The 19,963-nt window shown below is 56.1% G+C and overlaps 1 long non-coding RNA gene across 4 annotated transcripts in view; it reads right to left on the minus strand.

Annotated features, from left to right (window-relative positions):
• Positions 1 to 16,657, minus strand: part of LOC129391834 (uncharacterized) — a 30,194-nt gene extending 13,537 nt beyond the window's left edge. For 2 of the 4 annotated variants that reach the window (XR_008616579.1, XR_008616578.1), the window contains exons 1-2: positions 16,484 to 16,657; positions 15,831 to 16,038 (exon numbers count right to left, since the gene is read on the minus strand). This is a non-coding gene — a long non-coding RNA (uncharacterized lncRNA). Of the gene's footprint in view, positions 1 to 893; positions 1,084 to 15,830; positions 16,039 to 16,483 lie in introns of those variants that run through there. The other 2 variants (XR_008616580.1, XR_008616577.1) reach the window with 2 other exon arrangements.
• Between the last annotated feature and the right edge of the window lie 3,306 nt (positions 16,658 to 19,963).

Genomic DNA, 19,963 nt, shown 5'->3' on the forward strand with positions numbered 1-19,963 from the left:
GGGTGGGGGGGGGAAGCAAGCGGGGGTAAGAATCTTACTGAACACCTACTCTGTGCCAGACCCTGTGCACACAGGAGGCCACTCAGTATTCACAACAACCTGGTATAGTAAGTAAGATCATTAGTCCCATGTTACAGATGAGGAAACTGAGGCTCATACTGATTATATGTTGGGCTGAGGTCACCTAGCTGGACCAGATTGAGGCCTGTCTACAGCCTAAATTCTTTCTCCTATACCGGGTTACTCAGAGGACAGGAAACCTGTAATGGGCTTCCCACCAGGCTGGGAGAAGATGTGGTGGGTGGCAACCCTGCCTGGCTCTGGTAATCAGGAGCTAGCAAGGAGCTCAGACAGGCCTGCTGCCAGTGTGCTGGGGAGGTAGCTGTGCTCACTGGGGTGGGTGGAAGTGGGGTTTGGGTGCATGATGGGTGTGGGCATGGGCAGGCTGCAGAGACAACAGCAACGAGAGGTTCTCACTACCTGCACATGTGCTCCTTGGAGCAAACTTCCCACCACAGTGTTATTTCAGTTTCCTCACCTGTCAATTCTACAGGCAGACTTTGTTCATCCAATACCCTGTCCCTGCCCCCTGCTGGGCTCTGAGCTGACCACTCCTCAGGTCAGGTACTAAGACGGACAAGACAGGCCATCCCTCACCTGCAACCCCCCACCTTATGCCTAGATCCAAAGTTTTTTGATCATGCCCCCTAGCAATAAAACAATTGCTGAGCATGCACCTGTAATATAAGCATGTTTTCATACTGTTTACCTTGTAAAACACACTCACACTGAATGAAAAAAGATGAGATTTTAAAAAATAGATGTCCTAATATTTTCCTCCTGCACCTCTGTTAACCCCTCCACCCCCACCAACGGCACTTTAGACCCAACTGCTCCAGGAAATGGGAGGGTAGAGTCAGTCCAACCCAGCTCAGGATGGAAGTATGGTCAGTGTTCTGGAACATCCTTGCCCACCCCTTCATGCCCTAGCAATGGAAGGGAGAAACTTCACGCACAGCCTGGTGGGAGCATGGGCAGACAGGAAGCATAAGCAGGGCCACGTCAGGGAGGGAGTCCGATGACCTGGACAAGAAGCAGGTTTTTATTTTAGACCCTGATGCTGAAAGTTTTGTGATTACTTTTTACACTGCCCCAGGACATATAGAAACAGGACATTGTGTCCTAGGTAGTTATCTGATTTTATGTCCTTCAGGTAGTTCTGTTCTGTTTCCAACAGTTTAAAACATCGCCCCCTCCACTCCCGCCCCTTGGGAGCACTCCTTCCAACACACACACTTGGGACAGGAAGGACACAGTCCGGCGGGGGACAACTTAGGTGCCCCTTCCTCAGGGGTTTCATCCTCCACTGCCCTTCCTGGGTTGGAGGCCCCTGTGTCATCCTTGCCTGGGCAGGTCCCCCTGCAGGACCGGCACTTGGGGGCCTCCATGAATAGGAGCTGCAGGAGAGGAGGGGCAAGAGGCTGCATCTGGGGTACAGAAATGAGCCCCCCCTTACTCAGAGAAGTCTTGAGAGAAGCCCCCTTTCCCCCAACCCTGGCTGGGTGTTGGAAAGGACCAAATGGCTTGTGAAGACATCTGGCTGCCCCCCAGGGTGGCTGCCAGGGCGGCAGCCATGGTGGCTGGCCCAGTGTGGGTGCCTTTGTGTGCTGTGACTGGGTGTCTGTTTCCGCAGTCACTGGGTGCTTGTTCTATGGGGTGAGGGGTGTGGGGGTGGGAGTGGGGGCACGGCCTGTGGCTGGGCAAGTACGTGAGGCTGGGCACGAACAGCCTCACCTACCAGCCCTACTCCTGCCAGGTACAACCAGCTGCTGCGGCTGCCCGCCACCCGCCTCCTCCCTTCCCTGGGCCTGGCCAGGCCGGGGGGCAAATGACTTGTCGGGCACCTCCCCTCACTTGGACCCACTGGGGCAGGGCCGGCTCACCTGCGGCACAGGCACGGCTCCCAGCTAGCCTGGTGCTCTGCTAACCGCCCTCCCCCACTCCTCACCAGGGGGATGGGGGATGCGGCAAGGGAGGGGGCTCGGGGCAGAGCTAAGCCCCCTCTCCTCTCCCAGACTGCGGATGGGTAGAGCAGGGCAGAGGGGGGCCAAAGGAAGGGGGGCGTTCTCTGTTTAGGGCCAGGAAATGATTTCCATGCAAATAAGATGCAAACTCCTTAATGAATTTGCAATTAGGAACAGAGGCTGCCAGGCCCGGGCAGCGCCTGCGGGTTTTATGAATGGGCCAGCGTGGGGCGGGGGCGGGGGCGGCGCGCCGCCCCGCCCCCACGTTTCCCTGCCGCTGCGCCCGCGACATGCCGCGCCGCACGTTGCTGCCTCCCGGCCCCGCCGCGACCTGGCCCGCCGCCAGCGGGTCAGCTGCTTCGGACCGGGCGCGGGAGGCTGCCGGCCAGAGTCCCCACCGCGCCGCCGGCGGCGACGCGGCGGGCCGAGACACGCCTCCTGGGGCCCGGCAGGGGTCTCTCCGCTCTCCTTGGTTATTGGCATGGTTTCCTGAAGCAGGAGGGAGTGAAGATAGCTTTCAGGCCCTGTTCCCTTAGGATGGGCAGCCCTGGGAGATCACTGACCACAGGAGGGGGTGGGCCCCCAGCTTGGCGGGAGTGGTGGTGGGGTTGGGGCAATGACCTTGGGAAGGCTGGATGTATAATGTATAGTGAGAGGAGGGGAGAGGGACCAGTTCCCATCCCAGAACTCCCTGCACCTCCCCAGTCCTCCTCATGCAGTTCCCACCTCCCTAACCCCAACAGGCCTGTTCCCACCACCCCAGGGCACCTGTTTTTTTTTCTGCAGGACCACCGCAGTCTGCTCTGGGCCTTGCTCTGACCTGGGCAAAGAGTGGGTGTCCTGGGCGGGTGAGTTTGCTTAGGTCAGCTCTGGTCCGGAAAGAGACCAGTTTGAGAGTCTGAGCCCTATTAGGCCACAGACTCTATCTCCTCCCCTCCCCCTCCCCCTTTGCTTTCAGAGTAAATTAACCAATTACCTCTAATTAAATCGCCATGCTTTCTGTTCCCTCCTGGGCCTCAATCCCCACCCTGGGAGTCCCCTTCACCCTGGCTGGTCTGGAAGGGAGCCTGGCCAATAAGGTGGAATCAATGAATCAGTGAGTAGAGCTGGGCGGGGTGGGGGAGGGGAAGCCCACAGTGCCGGTTACTTCTGGGGAGTGGTCTGGGCAGCCAGGGCCCCTACCTTCCTTGGGGTCTGGGGATTGGGCCCCCTGTGGGGCCTCGGAAGCCTGGGAGCCTGGGATGCCTTTGGAGGTAAGACCTGCGTGCGTGAAGCCCTGTGTAGAAGCTCAGGCCCTGAGGGCGACCCTCCTCAGAGGACTTTGTGGGGCAGGTTCTTGAAGCTGCCAGTCCTTGGTGGCACCTGCTGCTCCCTCACCCAACACGCCAGGTGAGGCTCTGGACTCCTGGGGGTCCATCCAGTCCCTTGTCTCTCTAACCCAGCTCCTCCCGCTGCAGTGAGAACCCCTTCTTTCTTTTCCTCCTGCCCTCCATGGCCCTGAGGCACAGGCCCCAGGGCTAGCAGGGCCTGCACCACCCTGACACCTCCCTGGCACCACCCTGGCCCCACGTGTGAGACGTGATGGGGAGGATGCCCAGTGGCCAGAGGCAGGGTGATGGGCTGTTGAGCCGGGTCTCACCTCTTGGCAAGCTGGCCTTTCCTGAGACTGGGCAGTACCACACCAGGCTGTGACTCAGGCCCGTACCCTACCTTGAGCCCCGCCATGCCAAGGACCTGTGTATTGGGGTGGATTTGTTAATTGTAGACTTCTCTCTGGGGTCACCTTCTCTCCCAGCCCCGAGGAGCCAGGCCATGACTAGAAGGTTTGGGGCTTCCAGCCCTGGCTGTTTCTCCCAGCCCACCACCCCAGTAGAGGCTGACAGTGAGGGAGGGCCCCCTGGCAGGGCACAGCAGTCATCAGAGTCAGCGGGGGTGTGAGCCATCCAGGGCAGGGGCAGGACTCTGCACACAGGCAGGGCTGCCCCTGGGGTGTCCTGAGCCCGCATCTGCCAGCATGGTTGCCCTTCTCTGCCCAGGGAAAGCTGGCTCAAAATTCCCCACCTTCAGGAAGGCTTCAGCATACCTCCCTTATTTGTGGCCATCCCAGCACCACTGTTCGGGGGCTCCTGGTTTTCATTTGCTTCTTTGACTTCTGTTCCCTTCTCCAGACCCTCCATGAGTGCATCTGCAAGACTGTTCTTTTCCTCCATTTCCCAGTGGCCAGCAGAGGGCGCCTCCAAAAAGACGGAGGTATCAGGGAGGAAGCGAATCCGCTTCCCTGGATCCAGGCACTGTGCAAAGCCCAGGCTCATGGGTTCGTTTGTGTGAATTGAAACTGACCCAGGACGCCTTCCTTCCTGGCGATCTAGACTTAACCTGTCAGCAGAGGGCTAGAGGTTAGACCACAGCTTAAACCCAGGCGGCTGCCTTCGAGGTGAACCCAGGTGGCCCACGCAGGATGGAGAGGATGAGGGAGCTGCCTCCTCCCAGTAGCCCGAATGGGGAAGGGGCACTGGAGGTCGTCAGCTTTCCTCCCCTGACCCTGAGAGAAGAGTTGGGAGGGGCTGCATAGAATAGCTGGTGTCCCACCCTGTGGGAGGGACTGCTGTGGACATCTGGGCCACATCTGGATTCCTGGCAGCAAGGGGAGCTGGTCTGCTTGGGATCCTCAAGGGATATACCGTCCACCCCTTGTTGGCTTCTCACCATTACATTCCTGGGGAGCTCTTTACACACAGGTGTATAGGACACAGCCCCGTATTGTGGTGAATTCATGCCAATCTAGCGGGGTACCCTCCTGACACTCGTTCCTTTGGACATGGACTTAGGGTCCTGAGCAGCAGCCTGCTCTTCTGGGCCACCAGCCCTTTCCGCCATCCTTTCCGAGTTCGCGTGTGAGGTGCTGGGCTTCCCCTTGTGGAAGTTCTGGGAACTAGGCTCTAGTGTCCATCCTGTCCATTCCCCTTCCTCCAGGTGGGTGGTAAGAGAGAGAAGAGCGAGGCTACAGTACTTCTTAGGGACCCCATCCATGAAAGGCGGAGTGGGAAAGGGCTTGCTGTTGGGTTATCTCACACAAAAGCCTGGGAATGTGATTGGGACGGGAAGAGGGGAGAGGGGACAGCAGGAGTGGTTCTTTCTTGGGTTTGGGTTCTGGGTTTTGGGGAGGGGACAACACGGAGAAAAGCCCTCTTGGTCGGCTAGGTTCCAGAACGTCCGGGCAGGAAACAGGGGGCTGGCCGGATTGGCCTTGAAGTAGGAAGCGACGGCGAGGGGGGAGGGGGAAGGGAGGGAGCTTTGCGCCCACCCAGGCTCCCCTGAAGCCCCTCTCCCCCAGCTTTCCCCCGCCCGGCCCGCCGCGGCCCCTCCTCCAGACCTGGGCACCGCCTCCCCCTCCCCTCCTCCTCCCCCTCCCACCCGGCGCTGCAGCTGCTGCCGACGGACCATTCTGCACGTAGCGAATGGAGGAGACGCACAAGGGAAGCCTCAAGTGCGCGCGCGCGGGAGCCAGAGCCGCGCGGGCGGGGGAGCGGCTGCGGCTGCGCGTGCGCGTGCGGCGCCGGCCCCGAGCGCGCGCGCAGAGCCCCGGAGCGCGCGGCTGTTCTGCGCGCTGAGGTTGGGGATGCTCGGCGGTGGGGTCCCCGCTGCTCTGGGGCCTCCCATGCACTCTGTCCACCTTCCAGCGAACCCCACCTCTACCCAGGCCCCTTTTCATCATCCACCCGAAGAGCGCGGTCCTTCACCCGCAGTAGGCGCTTCATGGTGACAGGGTGCTGAAATGAATTGATTCGCTCGCCCTCCTCATCCTCTGGGTCACTGCTCTACAGTCGGCTGGGTCCTGGGCTGGGGGTCAGAGAGGGCTGAAGACTCTGGTCCTTTGGGGACTTAGATTCACAACCCTATAGTCCCACCTTTGCCTCAGGAGCTCTCAGCCTGGAGGCCCTCACCCTGAGACCTCTCTGTACCTGGATCCAGGGTAGGCCCCTAGAAGCCCTAGACAAGTGGCTGTCAAGGAAAAACAAATGAGTTCTTTGACCTTTATCTCTGCTGGGTTGGGGAGCTCCCAAGGGAGTGCCTTTTCCTGTCACCTCCTCCCTCTGTATGTCACCTGCACAACTCCCACTCCCTGGGACATCCAGGACAGGACTGGCCTCTGCCCACCCCAGTGGCGAAGGTGTGGTATGGTGAACACAGAGTCTGTCTCTTGGGACAGGAGAGGCCATGCCAGCCTGGGGTAGACAGTACTCATCTTGGAGGTGTCTTCTGAGTCCCCAGGGCACCCTCCCCACTTTCTGAGCCCCTGATCCTGGGGGCTGGTAAATGGGTGGCCTGGAGGCTGCTCCTTCCTTCCCTAGATGGCCCAGGTTGGCACCTCACTCCACCCTCCTTACCACTCAGGCATGGGATGAGGCTCTCCCATCTGTGTGAGCCTTGGGCAAGGCAGGTGCAGGGCCTTGCAAAGGGGTGTTTGAATTGGATTGGTCGCCTGTTGGACCTCCTGTTGGTTGGGGTGGGGGGGAGTGAGCTGAAGGGGACTGGTTAGTGGCATGTGGGGTGAAGGTGGCTGAGGGTTCTTTGTTGCATGTGCCCAGACTTGACCTCTCCAAGTCTCAATTTCCTGTCTAATGGGAGCACAGCCTTCACCTAGTGGGGCTGTTGAGGGTTGAAATGTAGTCTGCATATAACATGCTTCACGTATTGGAGGCAGATGCTCAGTAAGAGCTAAATCGTTTTTTTTTTTTAATTGTGTGTGGACTGGCTGAAAGGCTGGGAACATTTCCCTCAGATGAATTTCCACGGATAGAGTGAATTCAAATCCCAGAACTCCTTGGAATTTGGAGGTGGGTTTTGTGAAAACTATAGAGAAACCAGTAACATGTCATACTTCTGTCATCATCCAAGAATGAACCATTTCACGTTAGTTTTCCAGACATTAATATCTGAGACCTTAAAAAGAGATATTTGGGATGGAAGTCACTAGTGGGTATTACACACTTTCCTGCCTTCTTATTCAGACGTTATAGAACATGTGAGTCCTTATGACTCAGAGTTGTGGTTGCAAGTGTCCCTCACGATCCTGGTTGTAATACAGTGAAAATCCAAGGTCTTTTTTGACCGCACACTAATGGCCCATTCCCTGATGTCTATTTTTTCATAGTTCTTGTGACTACTTTTCATAGTTCTTTATCACTTCAGCAACTCTCTATTAGCTGTCACTTAGCACCATCACTGCCTCAGGCAGACCACCACCCCACCTCTGCTCAACTTGTCTCTATTCTGCTGTGGGCTGAGAAACCAGAAAATCACATCTGTTAGAAGATGTGAAAAACAATAAATCTTCTGAACTTGACAAATTATATTAAAATTCATCTGGAAAAATAAACATGCACAAAGAGTTTGGAAAATTCTGGAGAAGAGGCATTATAAGGGGCAACTAGAGCTACTAAAATGTTGTATAAATCTTCAGTAATAAATCAGCTGGGTACTGGCACACAGACTGTCAGATCAAAGGAACAGAACAGAGCCCAGACAGACACCCATGAACAAATGGAAATTGAATATATGGTAAAGTGACATTTTAGATCAGAGGAGAAAAGATGCAATCAAATTGGACAACTGGCTAGCTGTTCAAGAAAAAAAAAATAAAGCCACTTCTCCACTTCACTCCTTATTCTGAAGTAAGTCCCAGATGGATCAAATATTTAAATGTAAAAAGAAAACCATAAAATTACTGGAAGAAATCATTAACAAAAATTTTAAAATGTGTATTCTTGAATTGGGAAAGTAGGACACAAAATATAGGAGTCGCAAAGGGAAAGATTTTTAAAAATTGGCTACATAAACATGTAATAGCTTAAAGTCTAAAGGCAAATAACAAACCAGAAAAAAATATTTTCACTATATATGACAGGTGAGTTTATACAATAAAGAAAAAGAAGCAAATAGAAAAATGGGCAAAACACATGAACAAGGAAGGGACTACTAATGGCTAATAAATAGGTGAAAATTCCTATCCTCAGTCAAAATACAAGAAATCAAAAGTAAGAAATGATAAGATTCTTTTTCCCCCTTATGATGGACAACACCTGAAACGGGGACCCCTCGCTTTGTGGACACAGGCATCCTCGGAATTGGTGGGAAGGCAACTGCACCCAGGAAGGGGGTTGGCAATTACCCGGAAAGAATTAATTCTCAAACTGTTTGCTCAGGGGCTCCATATCTAGGAATTTATCAGGTACGCTGTCCCAAATGTCGCAAGTGTCTAAAGTCTATGTACAACTGCGTTCATCGCAGTTTTATTTCCTAATCTAAAAAACTGGAAGCGACGTCAAGTCCATCAGTAAAGGCACTGATTAGCTGTGTTCTGGAGCATCCAAACACCAGAGTTGCATGCAGTGATTAAAAAGAACGAGGTCCGGCTTTATAGGTTGATATTCACTAAGTGGGAAAGCAAGTGGCAGGACTGCTCTGATGGTACTAGTCCACAAAGGGTATACCTTCGGGCAGCACTGAATCTTGAGAAGCCTGTTAGAGACCCAGAACCTCAGGGGTGGTGGGATGGGGAGGGTGGAATGGAGCTCAGAACAAGTGGGTCAGGAACTTGGGGCTGGGGCCGAGCAGTCTGTTTGAAGAGTCTGAATGCTCTCTAGAGGATTCTGACTTCATGTTTGAGAAATACTGGTGAGGAGTATGTCACTATTTGTGTAAAAAATGGATATAAGTCTGTCTGCCCTCTGCTCCGGAAATTTCAGGGATTCTATCTGAGCAGGACAAGGTGGGGCTGAGGTGAACTTTCACTTTGCACTTTATCTGCTTGTGAAAGCCTCAGATTTGTTTACCCTGAGAATATATTACTTTGATTTTCTAAAAGAAATCAACAAGCTACCCAAATGGAGAAACAAAATGCGATATATACATACCATGGAATATTATTCAGTCTTAAAAAGGAAGGAAATTCTGACACACACTACAATGCAGACAAACCTTGAGGACATTATGTTAAGTGAAATCAGCCTGTCACAAAAGGATAATGCTGTATGACTCCACTTTAATGAGGTACCACATTCATAGAAACAGAAAGTGGAATGGTGATTGCCAGGGGCTGGGGGGAGGGAAGAATGAGGAGTTACTGTTTGTTGGGTACAGAGGTTGGGGGAAGATGAAAAGACTTCTGGAGACGGATGGAGGTGGTTGCACAACAATGTGAATTACTTCATGGCGCTGAACTGTGCACTTAAAAAATGATTAAGATAGTGAACTTAATGTTCTATTTATTTTGTCACAATTTAAAAAATGGTTTTTTTTTTAAGAAAAGAGCTACCTGACCAAAAAGTTGTGTAAAGTAGGGCTAGGGATGGAAACCGGCAGGTTCTGGGAGAGCCTCTCTCTAGATTACAGAGTATGAACTTGAGGCTTGGGCTTGATGACAACTCTTTCTGCTGCAGGGTTGGGTTGCAGCAAGTCTTGGCATCCGATAAGAGAGAGACCACATCCTCGCCCACACAATGGGAAACAGACCTAACGAACTTGCTCCCTTGAAAGATGGCATAGGCTGGTAATAGGGACAGAGAGGAGAGTGGTTTGGGTAGAATACAGAGACATACGAGGTTATGGGGAAGCTGAGTCGTGGCCCCCTTCCCGGGTGCCTCTGCTGAGACCCTTCCCTGGGCTGGGGAATGGCTGGCTCTCTACGTGGGTAAGAGCTCTGCAGAGAGTGTGGTGAGCCCGGTGGCCCCAGGAAGATGGCCTGTTTGGGGAGAGGAGGGGGAGAGGGCAGGATGAGCAGAAACTGGTAGGGTAGGGCATGGATTTCTCCGGGACAAGTCTGTGCTCAGGCATCTGGCTGGAGCAAGGACTGTACTTGAAAGAGGGATGGTGGGGGTGGGGTGGGGTGGGGGCACTGGCCAAGCTGGACAAGGCACGGCCAACTGGCTGGAGCACGTGGGCTACTGCCTGCCCTTCTCTCAGCTTGCGGAAGAGGGCTCCTGCACGAGGCTCTGGGGACTTCTGCAGGTAGCCCAATCTGGTCTGGATGCAGGCCTGCCTGTTCACCCTAGACCCCCCTCTGCCAGGAACCAAGCAGGGGGACTTGTGGCCCAGGAGGGGACCAGAGATGGGGAGACCCTGCAGCCAACCTGGTCAGGCTGAGGGGGCAGTGCAAAGCAAAGGGGAAGGGGAGAGGGTCTGGAGAATCTTCTGAGCTTCCTGTGTGTTCTCTAGGACAGGAGACATGGATGAGAGGAGGCTGATTTGAGGCTCCCTGCATGAATAACCCCCGCCCCCTCCGCCCCAGGGCCAACCCAGCTCTGCACTCAGTCTGCCCTCATTTAGCAAACCCTTTTCAGGAAGCTGGAGACAGTCCCTGATCTCAGGGAGCTCACAGTCCCACTGGGGAAGGGGCCGCCCTGACACAGGCAGACGTAGGCTTGGCCAGCTCGCTTCAGGGCTGGATCTACTCTGTCTCTGCAAAGTCACAGGCCTCAGTCTCCCCTTCTGTACAGTGGGTTGCTAGCTCAGGGTGCTTCCAGCCATGGTGATGCTCAATTCTCAGTGCTCGGTGAGGAGTACAGACTCCAACACTACCCAGAAGTCTTTGCCTCTGGTGTGGCCTCACCAGCCCTAGCGCTACATGGCTTTGTGGTTCATTTCCCTGAAAGAGGGGTAGGAGGTAAAGAGGTGATGGGGAGGAGTGGGGGTGGAAGGCTGAGGAGAGCCCTATTCCTGGTATAGAACGGCGGTTAAGAGTGTGGGGTGTGATTCCCAGGCCCGTCCAGCCCATTTCCTGCTTCCTTCACTACCAAAAGTATCCACTCCAGGGTAGGGCTGCCCCCTTGCAGTGACGCATTGGGGTAGGAGGCCTCTCCTCTAATCTGTCGGGGTAGCATGCCGGATAAGGACGAGCTGATAGGAGTTGAGAGCCATTTCCTGTGCTGATTTGGACTCATGGAGGTAAAAGCCTGCCTCGTCCAGCCTCCCCAGGCCCCAGATGCCCACTGGCTTGTCTGCTCCTCCCCACGCTCAACTGCAGATCTAGGGGGGACTGGACCTGCAGACCCCTCCAGCTGAGGGCTGCTGGATGTGATGCCGGAGAATGCCAGCTCTCTCAGGTGGACCCCCACCACATCCTGCATATGTCCTGTGGGTCTACCCTGCCCAGCAGGTGATTTAGCATGAGAGACTGGGGCTAGAAAGTAGGAGGGACCACCCAGAGAGGTGAGTGGGTGAACTGGGAGCAGGCTGCTCTCTGAGGGAGCCCCTGCCAGTGAGTATAACTGGCCTCCCTCAGGATGCGGCTCTTTTGGGAAGATGCTCCCTCCCACCTCCAACCAGTCTGAAAACCCCAATGATGTAGGTGGTGCATGAGTCACCTGTTACAGAGCTAGAGGAGATCCAGTTTGATGGGAAAGACACAGCCCTGCCTCAGGGACCCCATTCTGAGGGGAAACACAGCCCTGCCCTCGGGGAGCCCCAGTTTGAGGGGAGACACAGCCCTGCCATCAATGTCCCACTTGATGGGGAAATGCCTTATGCTCACTACTTCCTCCCTGGCATGTTACTTTTCCTCCCCAGCCCCATCCTCTGCTCTCCTGGAGCTTTTCGTTCCTAGGCAGGATTGGTCAGGGCATGGGGGGTGGGTGGGTGTGAGGGGGATCGGGAACTCTGGGATGGCTCTGCGCCTCCTGCCTGCTGACTCCAAGCCCGCTGATGGTCCCTGCAGGAAACCTGTGAAGCTGAGTGTGAGGGCTCCAGGTGGGGAGAGTGAGTCATGGTGACTCCAGGGTGGACTGGACCCCCCCTCGCCCCAACAGCAGTGGCTGTGTGAGAGGGGACAAGAGAGCCAGAGGTAGGAGAAGAAGGGGCACCCCCCACCCCGCTGCCCCCTCTGTGTGCGCTGGGGCCCCACACGTGTGTGGAGGAGCCTGTGTAGCTCTAAGCCTACGTCCTCCCATTTCTGCAGACATGTGGGGTGGGAGTGAATCACCGAGCAAGAGGTGGACGTCTGGAAGCCAGATGTGGACCAGCTGTGCAGGGCAGCGAGCCCAGCCACCCCAAGACCAGATGTGGCAGCACTTCTGCTTCCCTCCACCCTCCATGGTCCGGGCTCTCAGAAGCACCTCTGGGGAAGATGCCCCAGCCCTGGGCGGACAGAGAACTCTCTCTCTCTCTCTACTGCGAGCAGTTATCTCCCCCCATCAGGCGGGTGGTCCCGGAGGGGGTTCCACACAGGGCATTCACCTGTGCCCGCACACCTTTCGCTTAAGCCTGAGTGCTTAAGGCAGAGAGCGCCCCGAGGGCAGAGGCCACATTTGCCCCATCAGATTAGAGGGTCTGAAGGAAAGGTGCTCCCTCAGACAAAGACGCCCAGAGCTGGGGCTCCCTGAGAGCAGAGGCTGAGTCTCCCCTTCACACTGTAACTCCTGGGGGCAGACGTCAGTACAACTTCCCCATCAGATAGGGAGTTCCCTGAAGACAGACTTCTTCTCTCTCCCCATCAGACTGGGGCTTCCTGAGGGCAGGCCTGTGTGTCCCCATCAACCTGGGGTCCCTATGAGGTCAGGGCTGAGTCTCCAGCTCAGGCTGCTTCCTCCAGGGTCCCTGCAACTCAGGTCAGCTGCAGTTCCCCTCCTGTCCTCTCTGGCCACCGCCTCATTCCTTGAGGCTTCCCGGTGTCTCCTGTGGTCCCTCCTGTGGTCATTTCACTCTCAGTGGCTGGAAAGGCAGCAGATTCCCAGCAACTCCTGCGTCGCTGGTGACTCAGCTCCTTCAGCCTTTCTTCCTCTGCCTGAGCATCACGGTGGGGAAATCCCTCGGCTTCCCTCTTTCGCTGACGTCTATGCCTGTCTCCGATGTCCTCTCAGTCAGGACAGACCCCACCCTGCCCACACACACATACTGTAGTCCTAATGTACCCGCAGAGATCATGAGGAGGGAGCGTGTCACACACACACACGTGGCTTCATCTCATCTTCACTAGCCTGGGATGGAGACAGGAAATGTGATCTCCACTTGGCAAGTGAGAAAACGGAAAGGTTGAGGGACCTGCTCAGGGTCACACAGCTCTCAGGTGGTGGGCTGGAAACGGAGCAGGGCCTGACTATGCATGTTCCCCAGGTCAGCAGCTGGGATGGCATGGCTTGCCCGGCCTCTGCTCTCAGAGAGCACCGACTTGGGGTGTCTGTGTCTGAGGGAGCACCCTTCCTGTCTTCCTTCAGACCCTCTGATCAGATGGGGAGGCCATGGCCTCTGCCCTCAGCCTCCCTGCAGGCACTCACAGTCTCCCTGGGGAGAAGACAGGGAGAACCCAATAGCTGTGTGGGGTTACGTGACAGTGCTCGGGCTGAGCTGGCCATGCCATTGGAGCTGCCTGGCTAGACATGCTTGTGGCTTGCAGCAGAGCCCGAGTGCCAGGGAATGGAGCCACTCTGTGGGTTTGGCCCGAGGGAGGCTGGGATGGCACACTTCAACTGACCAGACATTCTAGAGGACATTCTAATCACTCGATGGAAGGACACTCAGAGCTCTGCTAGGTGAAGGCAGTAGTACCTTCTCTGTGTGAGGCCACCGTACTTCATCACCGCAGCACTGTGCCCGTTTTACGGGCCGGGAAACATCGGCCCAGAGAGGGTCTTCACTTGGCTTAGAGCACACAGTTCCTGGCCTTGAGCTCATATCTGTCAGACCCCAAAGCCCTCATTCCCGTGGGGTAGGAGGCTGAGCATTGCCCAGTCCCATCCCTGTTCCTGCTGCATTCTGCTGGACGTGGTTCGGCTCTTGACTCAGCTTGCATGGTTTGAATCCTGACTCTGTCCCTTCCAGCTGTGTGGCTGTGGGTAAGTTGCTCAACCTCTCTGTGCCTCTGTTTCCCTACGTATTAAATGTGTATAATGTAATAGTACTTATTATATGGAGGTATAGTTGGTATTTGTGAGCTGACCCAGAGTAATCATATGAAGATGTCGGCCTCTTCCTTCTCCCCCACCCTAACCCCCTCAGTCCAAGAGAAGAAGAGTGGTTGGGAGTTGGGACTTGGCACGTTGGGGCTAAGTCTCTCTGGGGGTGGGACATTCCCCAAGGGGTACTCTGGGCCTGTGAAGGCCCTTCCTTGGGAGTTTTGGGGGGCAGGGGGAAGCAGAAAGCCTTACTCCCCACTGATTCCATCCGTCCCGGGTTTCCAGTCCTCTCCCCACCGCAGAGTGTGGGCATGTGGGCTCCTGGCACGTACCGGTGATAAGGACCACCCAGCAGTCAGGACGTGGGCTGCGTAAGGGGCCAGCGGAGGCGGCTGCTTTGGCCGGCAGCCGCCTGCCCAGTTCAAGGGGCCAAGGCCGGGAGGCTGGGCTGTGGGGTCCATTGTCTTCCGGCTGCCCCCCTCTGGCGAGCACAGCCTCACCAGCAGCCGGCAGCGGGCCCTTGGCAGAGGCTCTGGTCCTGCTTCCCCCACGCAAGCACGCCCTGGCCCGCACGTCCTCGCCTGGGCCTCCAGCCACCGTGGCACTGCCCACTGCCCGCTGCTCTGGCCACTGCTGCGGCTGGACTCCAGGGGGCACTGTTTGGGCACCTGGGAAGTCCTTGCAGGGTGAGTCAGGGCCTGGGGACTTCGTTTTGGGGTTGTCAGGGGCTGGGTCCTCCAGGGTGGAACAGACTGGGCAGGGAGCAAGGGCAAGGTGACCCCCTGGATGCAGCCTCAGAGAGTTATTGAGATGTCCATGTCAGATTTCAGGTGCACAAGGGGGCAGAGAGCTGGTGCTAACCAGTGGTGTGACCTTGGGCCTCCTCTCTCAGGCCTCAGTTACCTGTAGGATAGGGACGGGAGAGGCCCCATCTCCAGGTCACCAATCTGTGATTTGCAATACCCTTGCTCTTCCTGGCTGAGCTCAGCCCCAGGTGAAACCAGCGCGCAAGATAGGGCATGTCCTGTTCTACGTGTCTCTCTCCCCTTCTCCATCAAAGTGAGGTGAAGGCTGGGGTCCCCACAGCCCAGTGCCCTTGAGGGTCATTGAGGTGAGGCCTGGCCATGCACTTCCCCCTGAGAGCCCGCATCCCCGGGCCTCCCAGGGCCAGAGCTGTGGCCTCTGATCAACAGGTTAAAAATAACCCCCACAGGCTCTTCTCCTTCCATAGGAATGGTGTTTATGTTGGCATCCGCGGCCCCTCTGGGCCTGCCAACTTCCACAGCATGTGACATTGTCAGGGGACCATAGGTGTGAGGAAGTCAGCCAGAGGGGCTCGTGCTGCCCCGACTCCAGGTGAGGGCACAGTGCAGGGGTCAGAGACAGCTGGCAGGGCCACCTGGGGCCCTGGGGCTGCCACAGGACTGCCATGAGGCCGGGGGCACATGATGGGCAGGGTGAAGCCCACTTGTGGAAGTAAAATGATGCGGGCTGCAGGCTGGCCTGTCAGGTTCTGGGCCGGGGCTGCACGAGGCAGAGCTGTGCAGATGTGTCATTCTTAATCCTCGGATCCCAGAGTCAGAATCGGGAACCACAGGACTGTGGAATCAAGGAATTCTAGACTTGAAAAGAACTCCAAGGGACACTTTCAGCCTGATCTCTGCCCAGACAGGAGAAAAATAGCAGCGACCCACTAGAGTATACTTATGGGTGCCCGGCCCTCATCTGGCACCCACTTAATTAATCTTCCCAGTGGCCCTCTGAGCCCAGCTCTGTTGTTGTCGTTTTATTTTTTATTAAAAATTTTTTTTTAAACTGAAGGAGAAACAAAGGCACAGCAATTAAGCAACTTTGTCCAAGGTGGCTTCAAACTCACCTCTGTATGATTCCCAAACCCAGTGATCCCCCAAATCATTACCTTGTGTGATTCTATGGAGGTGGGAGCGGAGGCCGGGAGGCTCAGATGCCGGCGGAGGTTCCGCTGAGGGCGCGGGACCCTTTCATTCCTGACTGTCCATAGCTCCCTCTGCATCAGGGCTCATCTCGTGGGCAGTCACAGTTCTCCCTCAGGCCACCTGGAGTCGGGTCACGGTGACTTTTATGTAAGATCATTTTTTTCTTGTTTGCTGCTCCAAGGAGATACGACAGCCCTCAGTTCCCCTGGTAAAGTCCCTTTGTACCCTGAGTAGCGGTCTCACTCATATTATAACCCCCGGGGTTTTTCTGGGGAGTTTTAGGAAGGGCATCCCTGTGCAATAGCTCATGGAGCTGCAGAAGCTGGCATTGAGGTGGACCCCAAGCCTTCCCCTCCGCAGGCAGGACAAGCCAATGCCTTTCCCCTCCTGCTCAGGCCAGTGTTCACCCTCATCATGGCCTCTGTTGCCCTGCGTGGCCTCTCGCCCGCTTCCTGTGACCAAACATGGACCTGCCGAGGGTCTGGTCTCACTGCAGTGGGACAGCAGGCTATGCCCTAGCCATCCCCACCCTGCCAGGTCTCCCCACTACTCCCATCCCCCCCTGCGTCCTCGGGGTCCTGATGGGGAGGGAGGGTGGCTCTCCCAGGGCATTTACCCTGCGTCCTCGGGGTCCTGATGGGGAGGGAGGGTGGCTCTCCCAGGGCATTTACGCTTCTTGATCTTTAGGGTCCCCAAGGGCTGGGGCTCTGTTGCTCTGGGATGAGGAGCCCAGCCAGGTCTCTCCCTAGACTCACACCACAGGTCACCCAGTGGCAACTCTGTTCCTCACACCCCAGGGTAGGATTTCACGAGAGCGGCAGTAACGAGCTCCTAGGGTTTCCTGTGCGTTGCATCGCGCCAGGCGCTGTGAGAGGCACACTGCAGAGTCAGCTCCCTGAATCCTCGTGACACCTGGATGAGGTGGGCTCCAATGCGGCGGGAATCCCAGTACAGAGAGGGGCTCCATGCTGGGGGCTGTACTGGCGCAATGCCACACTGATGCTGTGGTCTTAAAAAAAAAAATCACTGCTCGTTGCCCTTGAGTAGTGAGGCGGTAAGACCCACTCCCGAAGCACAGATGGGAAAACAGAGAGTCCGACACAAACAGTGGATCAGGCTGGCCATCCTCCTCTCCCCACATCCCAAGCCTGGCTGTCTGTCACCTGAAACATCTTCCCAGGGTATTTCCCTCTTTCTGGATATCTCTCCCCAGCTCACCCACTTACCTGATTCTTTCCTTCCTTCCTTTTTTTTTAATCCACCCACCCATCTATCCCCAGGAAGTGTTCCTTGAGGGGATGTCACATCCCAGGCAGCTCTTCTCTCCCAGGCACGCCATCCTTCCCACCTGACCCAGGCACACATGAGTCTTGAGGTGATTCCACCAGAGGAAGGGCCTATTAGAGTTAGGTTTGAGAAGCCAGTCGTGCATTTTTTGCTCCTGTACTTGAAGGTGGGTTCAACAACTATGTGCTGTCAGGGATCCAGGCCCCTTCTAGCTTATTGATCTGCTGGGTGTCATTTCCATTTCCAAGGTCACTTCAGCCACTGGAGCTCCAGCCAGAGGGCAGGAGGAAGAAAGCCTGACCCTTCCCTTTAAGGAAACTTCCCGGAAATCACACACTGTTTCTATCCCACTGGCCACCCCTGGCCCAAGGGAAGCTGGGGACCATAGAGTCATTCCCATGTGGGTCTTGCTGAAAACTGAGGAAGGAGGGACAAATGGAGGTTGGGAGACCGTGTCTGCCACCAGGCCCTTGTTACCTTTAGTCTGCAACTGGCAGAGTGTGGGTGCGGCTTTCCCAACTCCCTTCCTCAGACAGCCCTGCTCCCCTCCCTTATCTGAAGCCCCAGTTCTTCCTGATACTTGGCATTTCCTGCCTGGAGCTGTTAAAGGCGGCAGTGCAACACCAAGACTGGCTGCCGTGGGCCGCTGTCTATCCCTTGCCAGCCCAGGGCACTCACTTATTCTCTCTCATGGCCACCCAGGAGGCAGTTCATCTTAGTCCCACTTTACAGTTGGGGAAATTGAGGCCCAGAGAGGTTGGGTAACTTTCCTAAGAGCACCCAGCTGGGTTTTGAGCCCAGTTGCTGTGCGTTCCTTTCTTTCCCACAGAGCCTTCCCTGGAGGAGTGGATGCCCTTGGGTCTCTTAGGGTCTGACAGGAGGAACTGGAATGGTCTGGGCTCCAGGAGTGCTTGTCTGGGAGGAGAGGGCAGGCGGGGTGTGACATCAGTCCGCAGGTGTCTCCTCAGTACTTACTCAATGCCACGGTCAGCCGACGCGTCTGAACAGGGTCTACTGACGGGTTTGGGGATTTCTGCTGGCGCCAGGAGCTGGCCACCGCAGCCACATCCTCAGACGCCACTTTCCCCGGCGTGAGCGTCCTGGAGCCAGCAGTGAGGAAGGGCAGGGATAGGGCAGGCTCTGCTACTTCCCCTCTCCCGCTCCTGCCCACCTCGGCTGAGCCCCTGCCCCAACTGGGCTGCTTTGGTGGGGGAGAGGGAGGGTGTGCAACCAACTCTGAGGGGAAGGGGCCGGACTCTGGGCTTCGCAAGCAGACCAGGGCCATCCAGCCCATCCCACTGCCTCTGGGAAGGACTGTCCTTGCTTGCTGCTGACCCCTGAGGGTGAGGTCACTGCTCTGCCCTCGGGGTAGGGGGAGGTGCTCTGAGCATAAGCAGGGTCACAGCCACCACATGCAGTTAGTAATGTTACTGTAATATCTGCTCCCCAATCTCTGGCCAAGAGGAAAGGCTCATGAGCCATGAGTCACAGCTGGCAGCTGTGGCTGTGGGGCAGGCCACGCGCGGCTCCCATAGGGATGTGCTGGGGATAGCCCTGAGACCCAGACATGACCTCTGGCCTCTGGGACTTCCCACCGGAAATAGGTGATGAACAGGAAGAGCAGATGTGAGACTGGAACCCCGCCCTCCCCCCCCCAACCCCGGCTCCCCTCCCACCTCTGGCAAGATGGGCTCCATCCTGCCAAGTCTGGGCACCTACAGTTTCTGTGCTAGGAGCAAGGGTGTGAACAGGAATGTGGAGATTTCATTCAAGTCATTGATGCATTCGTTCTTTTGACAAATGTGCCAGGTGCTCAGGATACACTGGTGAACCCCATGGACTCCGTTCTGCTCTCTCAGAGCCTGGAAGAGAGACTGAAAGCAAATGGTCACACAAATAAAAAAGAATTACAAACTGGATCCAGGGAGGGCAGGGCCTGGGGGTGAGGGGATACGGTGGTTAGGGGGCTTCTGGGGGGTCTGGGGCACTCCTGGTGGGCGCAGACCCCCCTGGCAGCCCTCCCCTGCCGGAAAGGGTTCTGCAGGGAGATGGCTGGCCAACACGGTGGCATGATGCCCACCAATGGGGACCGTGCCAAGCGTGATGTGATGTGTGCTGATCCCTCTCCAGTCCTTCCTGAAGACCAGTGTGTGCTGCCCCCGCAGCAGAGGGAGCCTGGGGCAGCACTCGCATCTCATCTGGAGGTGTCTGGGGGAGACGTCGGAGTGGGGAGAGGGTTCCCCTTGTGCTTCAGGCAGAGAGGAGGTCTAAGAGAATCTGGTACTCCACCCTCAGCTGAAGGGCCCCCTGGCACTGCCCAGGGTGTCAGTCCCTCTGCATTCCATTTGCACCATTGCAGTGGATGGAGGAGGTGGCCCTTTTGACCCTGCTCCTCTTGCCCCATGCTTTGGACCTCCCACTGTAAGACACATTGGAGACTTGTTTTTTTTTGCCCTCTTTTGCCTGACTCTGCCTGTTTGGGCCCCAGTTCCAGGAGAGAGAGAGAGTGAAGGAGCCTATGAATAAAAGGGGGCCCAGAGGCAGGGATGCTTCCATCCCTCCAGAATTAACGAGTGCACATTGACTGGGCTCCGTCTCCTTTTTCCTTCTGCGGGGGTCCCTGTTGTCTGAGATGGGGGGCCGCACCGGGTGGGAGGAGGTCCAAAGCCAGGGGCGGCTACTGTATTTAAATATAGACTCTTGGGTCCTACTCACAGAGCCTCTGATTCTTTAGGTCTGGAAGGATTTAGGACTCTGCATTTCAAAAAGCCCTGCAGCCTTTGTGACACCAATGGCCAAGAAGCACACT

Source organism: Physeter macrocephalus, unplaced genomic scaffold (assembly GCF_002837175.3).
Source record: "Physeter macrocephalus isolate SW-GA unplaced genomic scaffold, ASM283717v5 random_165, whole genome shotgun sequence".
In the NCBI taxonomy this organism is placed as follows: domain Eukaryota; kingdom Metazoa; phylum Chordata; class Mammalia; order Artiodactyla; family Physeteridae; genus Physeter; species Physeter macrocephalus.